Here is a 21,106-nt window from a genome sequence, read left to right on the forward strand (position 1 = left end):
ACCCAAGGCGATTCACTCCCTTGGTAAGCTCAGATTGCCTTACGTGTGAGAGGGCCAGAATTCTGATTACAAAATTTATAAGGAAACGTTGTTTTATCCTGGGAGAGCTTTTAAAGACTTAGGACTTGAAGGGGGAGGGGTTGGAAGCATTCTTTTTCTATCCTCCTCAGCCAAGAATTCCGAACCCTCTGGGGGAGACACGACACATGTCTTCCTTTTTTGAGGAAAAAACAATTCATTAAAAAGTTCTTTGTATGACTCCGGACACCTCAAAGATAGGACCCTAGCCACCCTTGTTTCACACTTATCTTTTCCCATGGGAATATTTCCTTTCTAGACAGGGCGGGGGTAAAAGCAATCCACACACAGTGAGTTGAAAGTTGGAAGTTAAATTTGAACAATCACATGGCCAATGGATTACATGGAAAAATCATACAGATTAAAAAAAAGAAAGAAAGACAGTCTGCCAAAAAAGACAGACAGAGATGTAAAAAGAAAGACTGATGGAAAGAAATTTAGAGACACAGAAAGTGCATGCCCGGAATCAAGAGAAAAAACAGAATTCCATGTAGACAGACACAGCCTTAGCCAACGATCATCAGCTGATTTAAAATATGACAGACCTCCCCAAATTCAACATTTGCTGCTAGAGGGGAGAAGAGAGTTTCCCAGCAGAGGGACCTATATATTTGCAGTAACAATTTCTCATTCTTTACAGTGAAGTGTGGAAAATGAACAAGAGGCCCAGTTGTGACCTGCCTAACTTTCCAGTTGTCAAAACAAATTGAAGGCAGAGAAGACAGGTGACAACACACAGGTTTTTGTCTCAAGGGCAGATCTGAGGTCCAGCTGAAGAGTGAGGCTGGCGAGGCAGAACCATCACTTAAATAAGCTATTGGGTCCCCCCTGTGTAAACGCTGTTGTCTAAAGTGTACCAAGGTGTTAACAGGGACCTGGCCTGAGAGAGTTGGCCCCTATTCCACAAATGAGCCCAGAACCACTTCTAACTCCTGAAAAATGAGCACAAGGATAATGTGTATGAGGCACTGCGTTTCTGGACCCCTTCCAATTTCACTGAATGTAGGTTAACCTTAAGAACGCTGGTGCAAATGTCACCTCCTCCAGAAAGCCCTCCCCATTTGCCCTGTTTCAGTGACCGTCTCTCCACGACTCCTCTGCAGATGGGCTCTGTCCAGGACTGCTTGCTGCCTGTCTTTCAGCGATGGGTCTGGTCAGTTCTTGATAAGTCCTTGGCTCACGTGTTATCTCCTCGTCTAGCCAGGGACCCCCGTGTGGACTTGGGGCATTTCTGGACTATAGTAGATCCTCTGTAAAGAACTGCTGAGTGATGAGAAGAGACAGTGGGCCCATCTGGATATCAATAATTCCGAACTGAGTCCATTTCCTAAGTTCTCATTTATCTTGCAAGGCAGATAAGAATGTCATTGGAATCATATCATTTATGCATGGAAGGGCTAACATTGTCAGCTAACTCACTCAGCGTGCTGTTTAGCTCAGCTGCTATTTTTTTTCTTTTCATAGCAAGACTTCCTCAGTGAAGGAAACAGGATATTGATTTGTATTCCAGTGTGAACTCCTTATCCCTTGATTGGTAACTAAAATTTAAGACACACTGACAAAGAATAGCTAGTTCTCACCTTCCTTGTAAAGATGTGAACTTTGAGGTTGAGAGAGAAGAAGTTACTTGTCCAAGATTTCACAGCAAGAAATAGAGCAGCGGGTACCCGGGCCTCCTACCGGCCGGGTCTATGATAATAATAAAGCAGTGTCAGTGGTGTTGCCTCTAACTTCACACACGTCATCACGCCGCATCTGCAGCGTGGTGCTGAGAACTCGGCGTGGCAGGAACTAGTGTCTCCACACGAGAAGCCTTACAGAGGACAAAGACTTGTCCAAACACATCGCACAGGGAGGTGGCAAAAGAGGTGACGGTAAACTGTCTCTGTCCCCCAGTTCAGTGCTTCTTCCAGAACACCAGGCTGCAGATGAGTTAACGGTTCTGGTCCTGCACACTCCGGCAAGGGCCCCAGAAGTGTAGGGACAGGCTGATGTCCCAGGCCTCGCTTAAGGTAACTGCAGTATGGTGATGCCAAAGGCTACATTCAGGAAAAGGCTCAGGAATCCAAGTGCTCAAGTGCTCCGGCTCCATCTGTAACGGCACTCAAACTCCACGAGGCCCTATACCTGGGTCTTCTATAGGCACACCTGCTGGCCCCCTCAATCATTTTTGGAACAAAGTATGGTTAAAAAAATACACACGGTGACATTTAATCTCAGCATTTTACAGTGACAAGTAGTCTCTCGATATGAAGCACTTTGTAAATCATGGACCTCATGCACATAGTGGGTCTTATTCTTAGGTCTAAGCCTTTATCAACCAGCTGTTTGACATTTTCTAATTAAAAGTATGAACCTGGGGTACGCACCCATTAAAAAATGTAACATGGCCCATAAAATCTCATTTTTTCAAGAACACAAAGTATGCTGATCTAATCATTTGAACTGTTTAAAGGACTCTTTTTTTCCTTTTTGCTTGCAAGCAAAGTAAGCCATACAGAGGAACCAGTTGATCCCCTACAAAGATATATTTTTCCCCGGAGCAGACCCCTACTTTGATGGGACAGCCACAAATAAGTCTCTTCACAGTTTTAACAACCAAGGATGGGCCACACTTTCACAGGCCTCCCGGAAACCTCTCGATGCACATGGCGAGCCTGTGAGCACTTTCTTTCTGCTCCAACTGCCCGGCTAGGTGCTAGTGCCGGGGGGTCCGGGCTGGGGTCTATGCCCACAGCTGCCTCGAGAGGCCTCGTTGATTATAGTGAAATGAGCTGACCTGGCCAGAGGCCTGTTTTCCCCCAGGAGACCTGAGGACTCCCAAGGAACGAAGTCCGGATGCTCTAGAAGGCCACGTCACTGGGGGTGGTTCACAGAGGAGGATGGGGGAAGCCTGTGGTTTTTGGACCTGTGATTTCTCTAAGTGCCCAACAAACATGCTCTCCCTCAGAGCAAGTCTTTTACACCCAGTTTGGATGGTGGCTGCAAGCTGGGAATTCCATGCCCTGCTCCGATATTAACATCGCTTTGCACACTCAACTCACTAATCCTCAAAAAGATGGCAAGGTCCGCTGCATCTGGGGTGAAGTCAGAACTCCCGGGCTGGCCTGGGTGGAGCCAAAGAGGTGGCTGGAGGTTGGTCCAAATCTTAACTAGTTACTTCCTACCTGAGCCTATTTCCTCGTCACCGAGGAGGGTTAGTGAGAACATCTAAACTCTGAGGGTCATGTGAAGCTTTGGGGAGATGAGGAATGAGGGGTCTGACGGCCCCAGCCCCGAAGGCCCCACTCTCACTCCTCTTGTCCCCTCACTTTGTTTTTAATTATTATTTTTAAATTAAAGTATACATTTCCTTCCTCTTTTTACTCCCTTTTCTACCCCTTTTCTTTCCTTTGACTCTGTTGACGTCATACTCAGAGGCCGGCCCTGGTATAGACACAGGTTCAGTGTTGGGTCCCGTGGGTTCCTGTCCCCAAGCTCTGACACCGGCTGGGACACACAGACAAGGGAATTAATGCTGGGGGGACACACGGGGCCCTGACAGACTCCGGGAGGGAACGAGTAACTCAGGCGATTTCCACTGGCCTCCAGGTCTAGGGGAGCCCCTCCCCGGCTTTCGGCATGTCTATGGCTTTGTTTAGATCCATGGCTCCCTTGCAAGGAGCGCCTTTCAGGTTTTTGAGGGAAGAGGTGCAGAGACACTCTGTCCCCTGGCCTCCCTGGGGCTCGTGGTCTCCAAGGAGAACCAGAACCGGATACAGGCCTCAGCCAGGGGTCAGCTCCAAGGCTACGTCCACGCAGAAACGCTGAGAGGAAGGACATGGCGGTTGTCCAGAGAGATGGATGAAGGGGCTCTTGGGGAGATGACGTGCAGCTCCAGCACAGGGACGGGAGGGGAGCTGTTACACAAGTGGGTCCCGTCGCTGTCAAGGTGTCAGAAAGGAAGAGGATTAAACTGAGTTTGTCGAGAGGAAGAAGATTCAGATAGGCCCAGGCCGGCTGAGGACTGGACCCCTCCTCGGGTCCTCGGAAGGCTGTCTGTGTCGGGCAGGCAGGGCTCGCCAGCGGTGGGGGCGCTGGCTGAGAACGCAGCGCATGGGGTCTTCGAGGGCTGGAGTGTGACCCGCCAGGCCCCGCCCGGTGGATACAACTTACCAAGCGTCCGCAGCCCCCCGGCTCTCTCCCGAGCACAAAAGCCTGTTGTTGGGGAGCTCAGAGGGTGGACACAGACGGTCTTCTCTGTGTCATTAACCTAATCTGTTTCATCTTGGGGGTGGTTTTGTTTCAGTCTCTTAAAGAGTGTGGGGGAGGAAAGAGGACATTTCTTCTGACTTTGAAGAGTAGAGTGAAGGGTTAAAAGTGAAAATTAAGCCCAGAAGGAAACGCATTTCAAGCCCTCTTCTCCTCATCAGAAAAGTTCTAATGCTTATTTTATATCGATGGGAGATTCACCTATTGTTTGGAATGAAAGTGTTCTTTGTTATCATTGTTGCTGACAATATTACACTGGCTACATTTATTGACGTACACCTTGCCTCATTTTTAGAAAGGTTTTGACACACCAGTAAAACAGATTTGCCACGAATAAAAGAATCAAGGCTAAGACAAAATGAAGATAAGACATGAAACGATAACGGAGAAAAGGTTAGAAGACAAAATTTGCCCTGAGGGTCTGGGCAGTAGCTGGATGTGGGCCTTGACTCAATTCTGAGCTTCCTAGTAGCCACAGTAATGAGAGAAATACATACAGGGTTCTCATCCTCAGCAAGAAACAAAGCTGCCTCAATAAAAGAATACAGCTCTTCCGTGATGTATTCCGCGATGATGTATTGAAAAATATCAATAAAATCCTCCCAGAGATTTAGATAGTAGGATATATGGTCCATTAGAGACTTTCAAATTCACAAATACTCCCGGGGCAGCATTTCCCAAAGTGTGTTCTCTGAAACGCTGATTCTGGGAGATGTCAAGAGGTGCTCCTCAAAAACAGACACTGTGGCTGGGGCCGCATGGTTAGTAGTCGCACTCATATCATCTCTTGGAGATTTGCAAGGCACCTGTTCTCCCGAGAGCTCAGAGGAGTCTGCAGAAAAGAATTTGGCTCAAACAATCATTTCCCAAAGTTTTTTGGCCACAGAATCAGAATTTGGGGGAATTCCTGAATTCTTGCGTGGGTCGGTTCGCCTGGGCACTGTTGGGAGCTGCTGCCCTTTCTCCCAGCAGAGCTATTTTCCACAGAGAAAGCCAGGTTCTGTTGCTTTGGGAGAGTCACCATGTGCAGATGAATCTCTTGGTCTTTCCCCTCCTGCTCCTCCCTCAAGGGTCCAGGCTCCTCTCAGCAAACCCCGAAGGTCAAGCAGGATGTGATCCGGAACACCTGTCCCTGCCCGGGAGAGGCCGTGGCCTTCGGGGCTGAGTATCTCCAAAACAGACAGAGCTTCCATTGCCAAGACTGGCCACTTTCACAGAGTAACACCTCTGCCAGCAAATCACAGTCTCTGTTTTACCAGAGATGAGCCCCTAATGCACCTGGGTGGGTGGCGGGAGACAGAAGAGGGGAAGGTGGGACGATGCTGTTGGCCACCTGGCTACCAGCACTTATGATCAGTGTGATGGGTACATGATGTGTGTCTGTGGAGTCTCAGCAGGGACAGAAGGCTGGCAGTTCTGGGTGGGCTTCTTGGAGGAAGCGACTCTTCAACAGAGATTTAAAGGATTGGCAGGAGTTAATGTGAACGAGGAGGCATGGGGTCCCATTTGGGGCCTGCCTGGCTGGAACAAATGGTCAGAATTGGTGGGACAAATGGCTGGGGAGGGAGGCAGCTGGTGGGGAGCAGGAGATAGCGGGCTTGGCTGACCGGTGTGGGCTTCCTTGTCCAGGACCCTCGGGGGCACATGGCAGGACCCCCCCCGGGGGGGGTGGTGGTGGCAGGACTTTCCTGTGAGAGAAGGCCCCCTGCCTGGTGATGACGTGCTGTGGCATGTGAAGGGGACACATATGGGCTGGGAGGCAGGGCCAGGATCCTGAGCGACGCCCCTGGGGCAGCAACTGCGGGGAAAGGGCAGCGCTCTGGCTCTCGGTTCCAGTGGATGATGGGGGGACATGACAAGCCCTCCCAGCTCCCTGGAGGACTGGGGCTCCCCCAGGCTGGACGTCAGAACAAATTAAGGGTGCTGGTCTCAGCAGCCCCACCTGGCCGGCAGCGCGGTCAGGCCGGGCTGGCAGGAGGGACGTGTCTGCAGCAGCATCCTGGACTTCGGCCATTGGCCTCGAAGCAAGAAGTTCTCTCTCTGCGCTGCCTTTTAGTGAACAGTAGATTGCAGTACAAGAGACTATGGCGAAGACCCGGGTCAGGGTCACCGTTTGAGGTTTTCTGTGCTCACCAACGTGAAAAACAGCAGCCTTGCGCCCGATCAGAATCACAGCTGGTTACAGAGGCAGCCAGAGGCCGTGGGGGGCAGGGCTGGTGCCACATCCTGCATTTCCATTTTGCTAAGTGTGTTCACAAGAGTTATCTCATTTGATTTCTTAGTCCGTTTTGGCTGTTATCTTAAAATGTCATAAATCTGGGGAACTTAAGCAACAAACATTTATTTTTCTCAGTTCTAGAGGCTGGGATAATAAAAAACAAGGCACTGGCAGATTGGTGTCTGGAGAGAACCAGCTTCCCAGGTCTTAGACAGCCCAGCTGGCTGTCTTCTTGCTGTGTTCCCAGATGGCAGAAACAAAGGAAAGGATCTCTCTGTGGTCTCTTTTACAGGGCACTAATTCCATTCACGAGGGCTCCACCCTTGTGACTTAATCACCCCCAAAGACCCCTCCCCTTAGTGCCATCACACTAAGGGTTAGGATTTCAGCAGGAGACTTCTGGGAGGACATAAACAGTTGGTCTGTATCACACCTCCCAGTACCTTGCGACACTGGGATTCCTTATTATCCCACGATTATATCCCCTGTTAAGGGCAGCCTTCCTGAGTTTCCACATCTGGCCAGGCGCACCCTCTCTGTTTCTGCCTCCGGGACATCCCCTCTCAGTGCACTCACACTGCATTCAGGTCACGGCTTCACGTGTATTTTTCATGGCATGAAGACAGAACTTGAATCCGCTCACAGACGTATCCTTAGCTTCCAGCCCTGTGCTTGGCACACGCAGGGTTTAATCAATATTTGATGAATGAATGTGAAAAGTTTCACTCTCCCATGGTTAGAAACAAAATGCTTAGGGGGCAGCTGGCTGGTGGCTGTAACCATGGGAAACACATACATTGGACCCACTCATGTAGACTGAGGAGCATGGTGGGTGCTGGTGTCTGTCCACCAGTATAAGCTTGTCGTGATTCTGGGACAAGTGGTTATTTTGCTGAACTGTGCAAAGAGTGAGTTGTTGGAATTTGGTGAAGAGATTAGCCGAGGCTTGGTGATGCTTTGAGAAGATGGAGACATAAATGGAATTTTCTAAAAAAACTAACTTATTTTGAAAAAAAAATACATGTTTGCTATAGAAATCTTACAATGCAGATAAGCAGAAAGAATAAAATAAATCAAAGAATGAAATGATTATTTCACCACATAGGGGTAACGAGCAGCAGCAGTGGGGGGCTAGCTGGACATCCTTTCTGTCTCCTCGTGGTCCTTCCAGAACCATGACTTTAGGGTGGCCTGGCTGCTTACTCAGCAGTTCAGGACTCCAAAGGTCCAAGTCCCAAGAGACAGTCAGGTGGAAACTCTATTATCTCTTGTGACCTGGCTTCGGAAGTCACTTGGCCTCATTTCCTCCAGACCCCATCACTGGAGGCAGTTACAAGTTCCACGTGGATCTGAGTGGAGGGAGCCCAGACCCCAAGTCTCAATGAGGAATGTTATCACTCCAGGGTAGGGAGAGTCTGTGGGACGGGAGAGGCACTGATGTGGCCATCTTCAGAAAATATGACGGGTTTGATGACATCTCAGTATTTGCTATTAAAATGTTAAGTAAGGCTACAGTTATTTCAATTGGGAGTCCCTTATCATCACACTGAAGTGAAAAAAAAAAAAAGCCAAAAAATTCTTGGCTAGATGATCCATAACCACAGCACATCATACAGTGTTTCTCAGGTTTTGGAAATCTTAGCAGAACCCGTTTCATTTGTTGCTCACAGTTTCCTGGTGGAGATCGCCACCCCCGTGGAAACTGAAGTCTAGAAGGGAATGAAAAAGCACCTCTGCAGTGTCAGCTCCTGATGGATCTGGAAGTAGAGCTAAACATCCCTTTTCATTCCCGGAGTTGTCTCACCTCTCCTCCGGGTAACACTCCTCGTGATCAAAATCCACCCAGAGTCACATTCTTCTCCCAGAAAATCGTAACACTGACCCAGGAGGTAAGACTTCCTTTTTAATGTTTTAACTTTAGTGTGGCCTTCAGCCTTTAACTCCAGGATGGTTTATACTGAGTAAATATTAACCCAGAGCTGGACGACCAGGGTTTTATTAGCTGGAGGAATGCTCAGCAGAAGGGGCTGGAGAAGGTGGGTTGGTTGGCCCAGCATTTGGAGACGGCACCCAATTCTTGGGTGAGCGAATCTCTGATAGTCCTTGAAATTTGCTGGGCGGTCTGGGTGGGTGCCCACCTCTTGGGGAAAGCATCGGGACCGATCAGACGATGATTTGGACTCTTGAAAAGACCTCTGGAGGCCCTGCTACCCTTATTCTCTGCTCAGCATCATATCAAATATGTTACAATACATCTACATTTCACATTACAGGGCTTTTTCTTTTACTATAAAAAAAAAGTGCAAAAGAACTTCCACAATTCTGCCTTGGAAATTATTTAGCTATGGATAATTTAATTAATTTACAGTTAAGTCCTTTTGTTTCTCTGCCTATTTGGAACCTCATGCAAAGTGAGAAAATAGAACCTACGCACTGTTTGCTGACGTATTGAAAATTTCACGAGTGATAAACTTAACGATGGGACAAAAAGTGGCCAATGACATAACATGACTTTTTTTAGATATTTAATTAAACATTTATCTGCTTTGATTTTGTAGTTTTCATCTTATGTTTTAGAGCCAATAAGTTTTTTTTCCCCAGCTCTCCGATATTTTGTAGGACCTTAAAAAGCTCAGAAGCCAGGACCTGTAGCTTCAGGGCCTGACAGATGAGATGACTCCGATTGCGATGAGGCCAGTGCTTTCCCAATGAAAAGAGCTCCAGCGGTCCCTCTAGTTGTGCCTTCAACGCTGAAGCCAGCAAGAGAAATCATTCCTCATTACGAGTTGTCCTTTGGGTCAAGCAAGTGCACTCCTGCTGCTCTAAATACAGCTGCTGGCAGGAAACTCTGTTGCTCAGTCAGTGGGACGAGCGGGGCCAGGAAGTTTATCAAAGAATTCTGCAGATCTGAATTCTCCATCATCAATTCAGCAGGATCCATTCTGATCATCAGTTCAGACAGATCTGGAATACCAGTAGGAAAGAGAACCTGATGGCAGAAACACTCTTACAGAGGAGAAAATGGGCCATTGGAAGGACTTGCCTAAGTCCTAACGTGGAAGGGAGTGGGGTTTAGGGGAGGAAACTCACATTGTTAAAAAGCCAAGCCACGCTGTGGCACTGCAGAGGCTTCATGAGCTTCATTTGGCCCTCCGACATCTTTCCAAGGTATTCGCTCCTTGTTGCAGACTGGACCACGGTCAGAAAGACCATATTTGCTCAAGATGATGCAGGGACAGGAACCCAGGTCCGCCTAAATCCAAGGCTCTGCTTTGTCTTCCTGCCATTGTGACGGATAGAAGGACTTGCGATTTTTGGAGGAAATGAGCAGCATGTTTTTGTGCTTGGAATGCCAGTGCGGTTAAGGGCACTGCAGAAGCAGTATTTTTTAGGATTTCCCATTTGCAGAAGCCACAATCTCATAACAAAGCTCAATATGAAAGACCTGGAGAGAAGTAAATTAAGGGCTTAGAAAGAGGAGATCCAGCCTCTGTCTAGAGCAGTGGGGACAAGAACCCGGTTGGTTAAGTGAACAAATACTCATGGAACATCTACCCTGCGCAGGAGGGCCTGGTGGGTGACAATCTCTTGGTCTCGGGCCCTCTGTCACAGATACATACAGAAGCCGAGTGAAGAGAGCTCTGGCCTGTGTGTCAGAAGATCGGAATTTGCAAACTCCTCTTCCAATTCCCTGGCTGTGTGGCCTCAGACAAATGGGTGCACCTCTCTGAGCCTCCATTTTGTGAGATGGAGATGATAATTCTTGCTCAACCCGCCTCCCAGGCCTCTGATGTTCCTGAAGATCATTAGTACGTGGGGCTCCTCCTCCAGACTGCCCCTAGAGTGGGCCCGCTGGGAGGGCAGGAGAGGTGTCTTGTTTCTCTGTTCTCAGCAGGAGGCCTGACGCGTAGCAGGCAGGCACTTTGGGAGTGTGGGATGAATAAGGCCGTAAATCTCTCACATCTTAGCTGAAACACAATCCTTAATGCAGGCGGATCTTAACTAGAATGTTCCTGCCTGTTGATGCTTTAAACAATAAAGGTGGTTTCTGTTCAAAGATCCAAACTCTTATTAGGCTGACAGGGAGCCTCTTCCTTGATGCCTAAGATGCTTCGTTCAGTGCAACTTGGTTTGCAAAACAACTTTCTGACTCTTTCTGTAAAAGCTGAGTGGATTCTGCCACCATCTCCCCGAAACAGAAGTTTCTCTCTTTCTTTTCACAGCTGAGTGTTCACAAATAAATGTTCTCTTTGAGTTCATACCACCAACGAGGCAGGGATCCTCTGTAATTCCCAGAACTGCAGCACCCCAGGCTGTCAGCTCTGGAACGGCCTGTAGGGGTTATGCATTCTTCTTCTGCTGTTTTAGAGAAGAGTTTGCTACCAGGTGAGAAGAAACTTGCTCAAGGCTGAAAGCAGAGCCAGTTTCAGAGTTCTGTCTACTTCCCTCGACTCAATGGAAATGACTCTCTTCCAGGAAATCTCCAGACAGAGCCAGGGGTCCCTTCTAGATATGCGGGGTCTTTAAGCTGGGCCCCAAAGGAGCATCCTCGTCTGTTGGTTCCCATCTCTGCTGAGGCTGTTGGCAAGTATTTCCCGGTGCACACTTGCCCAGGCAGAAGGGACATGCACAAGGGATGTTTTCACAGTCCAGCTCCTGGCGAGAGTGGCCAGTGGCAGGAGTGGCCCTGGGGCTCTGCAGTGTGTGTGTGGAGGGACTTCCCCCTCCCCACACCATCCAGGCACAGGGCTGCGGGAGAGGATGTGTGTGCTGGAGGTCGGGCTGAGAACAGTGGCTGATGGATGGCGACCCGTGCAGTCCCGAATGGCCTGTGCGGTACCTTGATCTGGAACCTGCAGGGGTTATTGGCTGCAGTCACAGATTAGTCAAATTCCCAGCTGGCGTCTCTAAGCGGGGAGTTGTGGCGAAAAGGCCTGCGACTTCCTTCCTCCTTCACTAAAACAGGCCTGGAGAATGAGGCTCTCGCACTGTAATTATATGGAGGCAGGAAACAAGTAACTAAGACGTGTCTCTAAGTGAGGAAGGAAGGAAAACATCCAGGGCCCTGGGGAATCCTTCATCTTCTGTTCTGGAGGCTCGGGGATAACAATCACTGCTCTCTGCTCGGGAATCTTCACCCAGCCCTGCGCACAGGTCTTATCAGCCTGAGTCTGCACAGGAAGGGATGGTGAGTTATCCACAGCTGCAAGGCCAGTAAGTTGTGTCCTGAATCTGGGACTGAATCACACCTCTGCCTGACTGCAGCCTCCTCTGTCTCTCTACTTCTCTTTCTGGCTCAAGGTGCCCACATTAAGTTGCACAAGGATGCTCATTCAGGGAGGCTGCTGACCAGCGGACGCTTTCCCTGACAATTCGTGCTCCCAGGTGCACCCCTGCATCTGCCCAGAGGGTGGGGCGCCTTCTCCTTTGCCCAAAGGCGCAGAAGCCCAGTTCCTGCAGGCTGCATCCGCCTTGCCGGGCACCTTTTCTACTCGATAGGCTAGCGGTGGCCTGATGTTAGCCGTTGTCCTTGTAACATCTCTTGGACTTAGTGTTTCTCTTGAGAAGTGGGAGTCCCACTCTAACCACCACTGCCAAGTCTCTGAGAGCAGGATTAGCGCCACGGGCAGTGCACAGAGTAAGGTTTAGGGTTGCTGGACCACTAGATATTTGTATCCTGGCAGGTGGCAAGGTAACACATCCCTTAGACTGTTCTCTCCCTGGGGTCACGGTGCTGGTCATTCTGGTATCCGAGCTGGTATCAGTGCATACAGGCTGCCCCTTCCTGGACTGTGTGGGTGAGGGGATAGGGGGCCCAGGCTCTCCCCACTCGGCTTTTTAGGACCACCAGATGGAAAAGAGCTATGTGTGCAGCATCTCTGATTTAAGCGTGGGCCAGGAGGCAGCAATGAAACAGCTGATGCCACTTTCCCCTCTGAGTGTGACACTGTCAGGAGACGCCCCTCCTGAGCCCTGCCCCGGCCTCCCTTCTCTCAGCCGCACAGCCCCCTGGATGCATCCTGCCTTCAGTATCTGCTTTTCCCTTCAGTAAATGTATCGCCTTCTCCACCCAGCAGACTCCTATCTGCTCCTCAGGACTCGCCCTCCCTCCGGCAGGCATCCCTGGGCGGGTTAGCAGTGGTCCTTGGAACTGAGCTCACGACACCCTGCACAGGCCCGTGCGCAGAGGGGCCCTACGTATGTGTCTTGAACAAATGGGTGAGCCCCTGTCTGAGCGGGCCTGATCTGGCTTTGCCATCACCGAGCTTTGTGACGTGGATGTGTCCCCTTTCCCGCAGGGCTGCAGCTTGCCTGGGCCTGAGCATCTCCCGGCCCTGCCCTTCCCCACAGCCACAGACCCATTAAGCTGCCATCTTCTCTCACCTCATTATCACCTTGGCCTGGGGGGCTGCAGGGATGTCGTGAGCCCCTGGAGTCCAGAGCTGTCCCCTCTGCCCTTCCACTAGAAGTGTTGCCCCTGGAGGCTCAGATAGAGGAAAACCCAGCACCCAGAGGGTGTGTCTTCCCTGTGGGCTTGAAAAAGGCCATCTTTCCTCCAGCTCATTTAACTGACCCCAGGGAGCAGAGGGAGGCGAGCTGTGGGCCCGGGCACCTTGGGGTGGCCGGCTTCCCAGAGCCCTTTATCTCTGCTGGGAGATAAGGCCCCAGTGGCTTGGCTCTCGTGCTGAGCAATGGATGGGGGAGCAGGAGCCATAAAGCGGGGCAGGGCTGACAGTTTAGGACGGGATCCTGGGGAGCCTAAGCTTTGAACTCTGCCCTCGTCAGAAGGGAGGGGGCCTTTATGGCCGGTGCTCTGGGGCTGGTGAGAGAGCAGGGCTGTTAGGGCAAGAATGAGGCCCCGGGCAGCCAGCTTCACACCCAATGGCAGGGTGAGCCCCCAGAGCCCAGCGAGGTGGGGCCAGCGGCGGAAACGTGCTCCATCCTGCTTTATTGACTTGTAAACGACACCATTAAGAGGAAGTCCTCACCTTGGCTGGAAACAGCTGTGGGAGCGGCAGTAAATCTGGCAGCTGGCCAACCAACACCAGGCATTTCCCTGGGCAGGCAGGGCCAGGGGCCCCATCACCCCACCTCCGGGCTGCCCTGTGGGACTTGGGTTGTGATCATTCTTGAGTCGGGGACTGAAGAGTGGCAATAGTGACAAACGAAATACTCCCTCCCAACCCTCAAAAAAGGAGAAAAATATCCCCAGAAATCTCTGAGTCATCATTTGCAAAGTCAGCCCAGAGAAATGGACACTGGGAGGAAGCCCAGGTCAGCGTGAAAAAAGCAGGCGGGGGGCTTAGCTTCTCACTGTGCCCTGGGGGATGAGTCCCTGAGCCGCCCAGGTCTCAGATTTGCTTTTATATAAAAATCAACACAGTGATACCTAAGGGAGGCTGTGATGATTAAAGGAGACAAAGGAGAACCGTCTCACCTTGGAGGTGCTCAAGGCATGGGTGACATTGAAACAACACGGGAAGGTGGGCTCTAGGCTGTCTTTTTTGGTGTGTGTTCCCGTGGAATTAGCTAACACTGCAGAACGAGACAAAGGGAGGGACAGCCCTGCCTTACTCAGTTTTGCTTAGTTGCTAATAAAGAACCTGGTATGGAACATGGAGAACATTTTCAATAAATGTTTGATGAATAAATAAAATAGGGAGGGAAGGAAGGAAGAAAAGAGGGAAGGAAGGAAGGGAGGGAGGGAGGGAAATAAAGTCATTTTTCCTTGGACCCGGTCTAATAGTTGGGAACCAGAAGAGAGAAGGAAGTGACATTTGCTGGTTCCCACTGTGAACCAATACATCATAAAACTCAGTTCTCACAACCACCAGCAGGACCCCAAGGATTACTGCTCAAGTGTTGTCACTGACTTATTACCCAATAGGTAGATTTGCGTTACGGGCACATTATTTACTCTGCGGACAAATAACTTCTCTGTCCCCCATTTTCTCCTCTCAAAGGGTGAGAATTAAATGAGATCATATGCATAAAGCTGTTAACACAGTTATTGGCAAACAGTAAGTGCTCGATAAAAATTAGATATTATTATGCTTTAGGATGGAGACTCTGGCTCAGAGCAATTAAGTGACTTGGTCAAGTCCCAAAGCTAAGAAATGCCATAGCCTGGACTCCCACTTGGCTTCTAAAGCTCCTGCTCTGAATTCCTCCAGGTTCTGGAGCAGCTGAAATACTGTAAGTGGTGGTGCAAGGAATCCCCGTAGCTGGGGGTGGGTCTCAGAAGTGATTATCAGATGTAACTACGGAAAAGAATTCTTCAGAGAGAGAATTTATGAGCTGAGTTCCTGCAAATCGGGGGGCCACTGGGATCCTTATCTTTGCAGGAGAAATATCTTCCTTCATTAAGGAGCCATCAAACAGGTAAACAAACAAATAAACACAAGCAAAAGGGAGATAAGATGTCAGGAAAACATTTCCAGAGCACTTGCCGGGGCAGGGAGTGAGCCAGGGAATTCGGGGACCAACGTGTTCCCCAGCATGGTCAGGATTTGCTAATCACTGACTGGGGAGTGGGTCCTCCTCAGCGTTGTGTATTGGGGGGACATTATTCTCACAAGACGCTGGACTCAAAGGGACTCTGAATTCAGATAAATTTGGGACAAGCTACGTTAGACATATAGTGACTTCTTTCCCGCAGGATTTCCCTGAACTCTTTTAGATTCTTTGCACTGGTGACTCCAGTCTATGCAGCGCCCCAAGTGCAGACAACCAGAAAAGCCTTTATTTTCAATGTTTTTTCAGGAAATATCTATTAATATGCCACGGCCCTGGGCAGAAGTAAGGCCCTGCAGGTAGGAAAGATGGGGACACAGGCTTCATGGGGAGCCCTCCGGCTTTGGCTCCTCATGGCCCTCCTGCAGGCTGTGGCCACAGCATCCCCTGGCCTGGCCTGGAAGGCAGAAAGTCTCTTTCAGAAAACTCCTGAGGCCACCTGGGACTCCATACTGCCTTCCATCTCGGGGCATCAGTTTCTCATCTGAGCAACAAGGAGACAGGATGACATGTGGCACCTCCCATCATCTGTAATTCTTTAACGATCCACAGTGAAAGAGATCTCAGCCCAGGAATTACCAGGGTGCCTCTGTGTCTGAGAGTCTACTCTGATTCTTGCAGTGGCTCCAGCATTTTAAATGATTTGGGGGATTTAATCACATGCGTACACAGCGCTTCCTACGTGCAGTGTTTACAAATATTAACTCATCTGATGCTCATCCCAATGCCAAGAGGAAGTCACCTCTATATTCACTCCCTTTTTACCAATGAGGAACTGAAGCCCAGAAAAGCCTGGAGAATTTGAATCTGAGCAGCCTGCCTCCAGCAGCGGTCCTCGCTTTGCTGTCACTCAAAAACAGATCAAAGCGAAAGGGGCTTCAATTTCCCAAATGGCTTTCCATCTTCCAAGGAGGGATGGAATGAAGGCAGTAAAGATGGAGGGAGAGAAGAAAGAAGGCTAATGTGTAGACAAGGGAGATGTGTTGGAGAGAAAGTGGGCAGGAGGATCTTGGGATCTTGGCTCCCTTTTTGTTTGAGCAAAAACGGGGATGTTTGGACACCAGTGTGGAAATCAACCTGCCCCCTGAATCAGCTGAGATGCTGGTTTCTCTCTGCCTGGGGCGCCCTCGGGTACTCACCTGCCACCTGACTATCCAGCTCACAATTCCACGCCTTCCTCATTCCTTCTGGGGAAATACCTGGCAGAGGCCCACACCCTGGGCCCGGGAGTTCTGTTCTGGTTCCCCAGTTGGCAGAGAGGACTTGTTTGGGGAGAGGCTTCGAAAGCCCTCCCGGGAGCCTGGGCCCTACCTGCCACATTCCATTCTTCAGGTCTTAAAAGCCTTCTATTCTTTTACAAATCACTAGTTCAGGCCTAAATTATCCAGATAATTGAGCCGCCTGGCCTGTCATTTTGTTGGCATAGACACCATTTATGTGTAATCTGAGAATATTCTATGTGCCTGGAGTTTCTTCCAAAGGCATTATTCCTAACCTTCTTTAAGAAACAAATTTCCTGTTGCCATGGAGATCAGTTTTTTCGGCTAATTTTATCGGGCTCAGGAGCCGGGGCTGGAAGTCACTCTCATGTTCCCAGGTTGTCTACCCTGGAGAGTCCTAGGCTGCCTTTGTCCAAGATGCTCCCAGACCTCAGCATCCTTGGAATGAGACAAATTCAGGTGATGATCAAATTTCGGTTTTACATTTTAAAAGCCTTGACATCCTCTCTATAGGCGCTTTTGATTCGTTTTAATGAGGAAACACACAGATTCGGGGTGGGTAAGTATTGTAAATACTTGCTAGAAAAGACTAGAGAAGACTAGAAAATTCAGAAAGCAGAAAAGGCGCTTCTCGGGCATAAAACTGGCCCCCGCGGAGACGTGAAGGACCAGAATACACAATTTGCCTCCCGGGAGGTTGCAAGCCGGTGAGAGTTAAATTGCTTCAGAGCTGAGAAAGATCTCAATGATCGTCGCTTTTAATACTCTAATTTTACAAATTGGGAAATTAATCTACATTCTCGCAGCTGGGACTCGGGAGAGTTTAAACCCAAGGTCTCTCGGCTCGGCTCCGTTCGCAGTCAGCCGGGATAAAGCCTTCCTGGGGCTGGACACGTGTCCTCCCTCCAAGGGTCCTGCACCGAATGCTCTGCTTTCTGCAGACCCCCCGACCCTGCTCTCTCCCCGCTGGGTCTCGGCACGTTCGGGCCCTGCTCTCTGGAACGTTCTTTCACTTTTCTGAACATTTTTGCTATCTTTCAAGGCTCGCCTCAAGCATCACCTTTTCTGGAATTCTCTGGGTGGGTCCGGTTCTCTTCTGCAGCCTGCCACACCGCTGCAATTACTTGTGTGTTTGTGTCCTCTTGTCCGGTGGCCAGCAAGCCCCTTGGGGACTGCGTTCTCCTCACCTCTGCCTGATGACGCCGGGGCTGGGACCTGGTATGGAGGAGCCACTCCATGAGTGCTTGAAGAAATCAGTAATCCCAATGGCCAACGAATGGGAGCCTTCCATGCACCAGGTACTGCGTTCATGCTAACTCTGTCTTAGTCCATTTGGGCTGCTCTTAGCAACTATCGCAGGCCAGGTGGCTTTTAAACAGCAGAAATTAATTGCTCACAGTTCTGGGGCTGAAAGTTGGAGGTCATGGTGCCAGCATGGTCAGGTAAGGCCCTCTTCTGGGTCTACTGACCTCTGGCTGTGTCCTCACAAGTTGGAAGGGGCAAGGGAACTCTGCGGAGTCTCTTTTACAAGGGCACTAATCCCATTCAAGAGGGCTCCACCCTCCTTGATTTAAGCACCTCCCAAAGGCCCCACCTACCAGTACCATTCAGACCATGGGAGACTCACTTAATTCTCTCACTGATCCTGGGAGGGTGGTACAATTATCACTGTGTTTTTGCCTTGGAGGAAACTGAGACCCTGCAAAACGACTCGCCCAAGCTGCCCTGCTGGAGGGGGCTGGAGTCAGGGTCTAAACCTTGACAACCTGCCTGTAGAGCTTTCACTGTTAGCAGCTACTCTGGGTGCCTCTCTGATCAATGCACAGCCCTCTGCTGTAGATGCAAACTTCATTTTGTAGCCAAGGAAATGAACACTTAACCATTGATAAAAGGACTCGTCCAAGGTCACACAAGCATGGACGTGGGATTCGAAGCTGGGAGGTCTGGCTTTGAAGTTGTTATTCTTGGTGCTTCACCAAGCTGCCTTGAAATTTCAGTGTGAAAGGACATGGCCCTGACCATAAATATTTTAGAGACAGCACATCTCACGAGACTTCTTAATTTTCTCGTACAATCCCTGCTTTAAGAACTTTAATTCAGAGCTGGCTCCTACTCTGTAACATAGAAAACCCCAAGGCTTTTCTCTTCACTGAGTGTCTGAGACGTGGAATGAGCATGGGTGAGAGGGGATCGGCTCTCTCCATCAGAGGGGTCCTTCCCTTGTACCGAGAGATCGTGAGCACCTGGGCCCGACAATGGTTCTGTTACTGCTGTTTACACAGTACCGGAATGAGGTCCTTTAACTTGAACTTTTCAATCAAAGGAATAAATGGAAAGGAACCGTTCACCCCCACCTGAGAGATAAAGACGCCGATGCAGGTCCCTGTAGGGTTTCCCTGTGAAGACCTAACTACCTGCAGAATGTCCTGTGCAGGTGATGCTCACTTACTAGGGGGCTGGGAAATTCCTCCAGCTTGGAAGAGAGGGGATGACCAGAGGAACCGTTAGCCCTGTCTTGCCGTTGGTACTGCCCTCTTCTGGGGAGGGGGGTCCACTTGTCCAAATCAGGCTGGTCACCACAGGTGGCAGTCATAGCTCCACAAAAGAGCTGGCCAGCGGGCTCCTCCCTTGGTGGATGTAAAGCTGAGACACTAAGGAAGTATCAGCTTGCCGGTGGCCTGGGCTACAAGCTCTTAGAGCCACCCTGAGCCCCGAGTCTTCCTGGTGAGCCCTTGCTTTGCTCTGATGGTCACAGTGCTGCTGTTTGTTTTGGCCTTCAGCTCTCAGCGCCCTCCTTCTTGGGTTCCTGAAGGCCCATCAATTTACTGCTTTGAATCACATCACCCCGAGAACTGGCTGCAGCGGGCTGCAGCTGGACTCTCATGAATGCCCACGAGTCCTTGCTGAGCAAAGGGGCTCCAGTCCACGCTGGGGCATTGTACTGGGCAGAGGGGTTTGTTGGTGCTGGTCTAAGCCCAGCCAAATCAGGAAACAGCGAATGGCCACGATGGTTGGTTATCAGAGCGTTGCCGCAGACCACACAGACAGCTGCCCGGAATTTTGCTGCGGTCTGCTTTGCTACCTCATCAGTCCCTGCGACCGACCCCAGCTGTTCTGACATTCCATTCTCAAGGCCTAAGGGATGCTTCGTGGCCAAGCTAGATTCTACATTGTCCAGTGGATTCCTAGTACGTGAAATGGAAACACACATGGGGCGGTAGCCTCCACTTCAGGGATCCAGGGAGCGTAAGTCATGTTTGAGGTGGGACTTGTTTGCAAAGGAGGCAGGGAGGGGGCAGTGTCCTGGAGGTGCAGCGTCAGGAAGCCAAAGCACCAAGAAAATGAAAATCTAGAGGCAGCTATTCGAGGCCAGGAGCCTCGTAATGGTCATTTCTTTCATTCCCTCAGGGCACACTATTAAGTAGGCGTTCTCATTCCCAGTTAACAGATGGAGAAACTAAGGCCCAGGGAGCTTGCCGCCTCGCTACAGGTGACAGAAAGAGCTAAGTGTGATTCCAAAGCCCAGGTTCTTTCCGCTGTACAATCCTGTCAGAATCAGCCCTTAAACAAGGTTCACCTTCTGCGTCGTTCATTATACAGGGAGAGAGCTTCTGAGGCCTGTTGAGGTTGATTTGCATAATTCATTTTTAGAACATTAATTAGCCGGGATGTGTAATAGTTCTTGTGCCAATTTGTGTTTCAATTTCAAATGCAAATACAAATTAGCAAATGTTATTCCTGTGGCACCTTAAGGATGAAACATTTGCTGCTCGTTGTATTAATCTTTACATTTCTCAAACTATGGCTGATAGAAGCAATAATATCCTCTAATTGGCAGGATTGAGGAAAAAAAAATCTAGTCTGGTGGGGGCGGGGTGGGTAAGAAGTAATTCTTTTTCAGGAAAAGAAAATTGTACTTAGGCATCCATCCATTCATCCATCCATTCATCTATTCATCCATCCATCCATCCATCCATCCATCCATCCCTTTAATAGTACCGAGCACCAAGCAGGTGTCATACTTTGCGGTAGGAGGCAGAGATTGTACCAGGCAGCACACACATAGTGGGAGAGAGATTTATGTAAATAAGTAAATACACTCTATTGTGACAGGTTTTAGAACAGAGCCAAGCTTCTCAGGACAGAAATACTGGAAGGTCCCAGGAGTGCCTCCCAGTAATTGGGACACAGAGCAAGCCGGATCTTAAAGTGGAAATTGGAGAAAGCCAGGTCGAGGTGGATTGGTGGTGGCAGGGATGACGGTGGCAGTGAGGACACAATGAGATGAGACCTTTACGTGAGAGCTGGTGTATTTGGGGGAACTCCAAGACATTCTGCCCAGCTGGAACTTCGAGGTATTTGCGGGGGTGATAGCAGGGGTAAAATAAGCTGAAATGTCTGTAGGCTACCTTTTTTGGAATTCACCCTGTAGACCTTGGAGGGCCATGGACTGAAGGAGCTGGTCAGACTGACAGTTTAGAAATCTCGCTCTGGAGTCCCTGTGGAGAATGTTCTTGGAAAGGAGACTTTAGACGAGAAGTTAAGAGACTATTGGGATAAACCTTTCCAAGAGAAGTGATGATGGTGGGAGTGGCAGAGGAAGTAGAGAGGAGAGAACACAACAGAGACCTTTCAAGGGTATCTTTACTAGAGAGGCAGCCTGGGGCCATGCTTAAGAGCACAGGGTGTGAATCCGGCTGTCTTTCAATCCTGCCCCTGACCTTGGGCAGGTCTCCTAATCGCTCTCTGCTTTAGCGAGCTCTGGGTAAAACAGTGTCATAATAACAATGAGCACCTATCCCCTGGGGTTGTTGTTCACATAGCA

This window comes from Camelus bactrianus, chromosome 15 (genome assembly GCF_048773025.1).
Source record: "Camelus bactrianus isolate YW-2024 breed Bactrian camel chromosome 15, ASM4877302v1, whole genome shotgun sequence".
NCBI lineage: Eukaryota > Metazoa > Chordata > Mammalia > Artiodactyla > Camelidae > Camelus > Camelus bactrianus.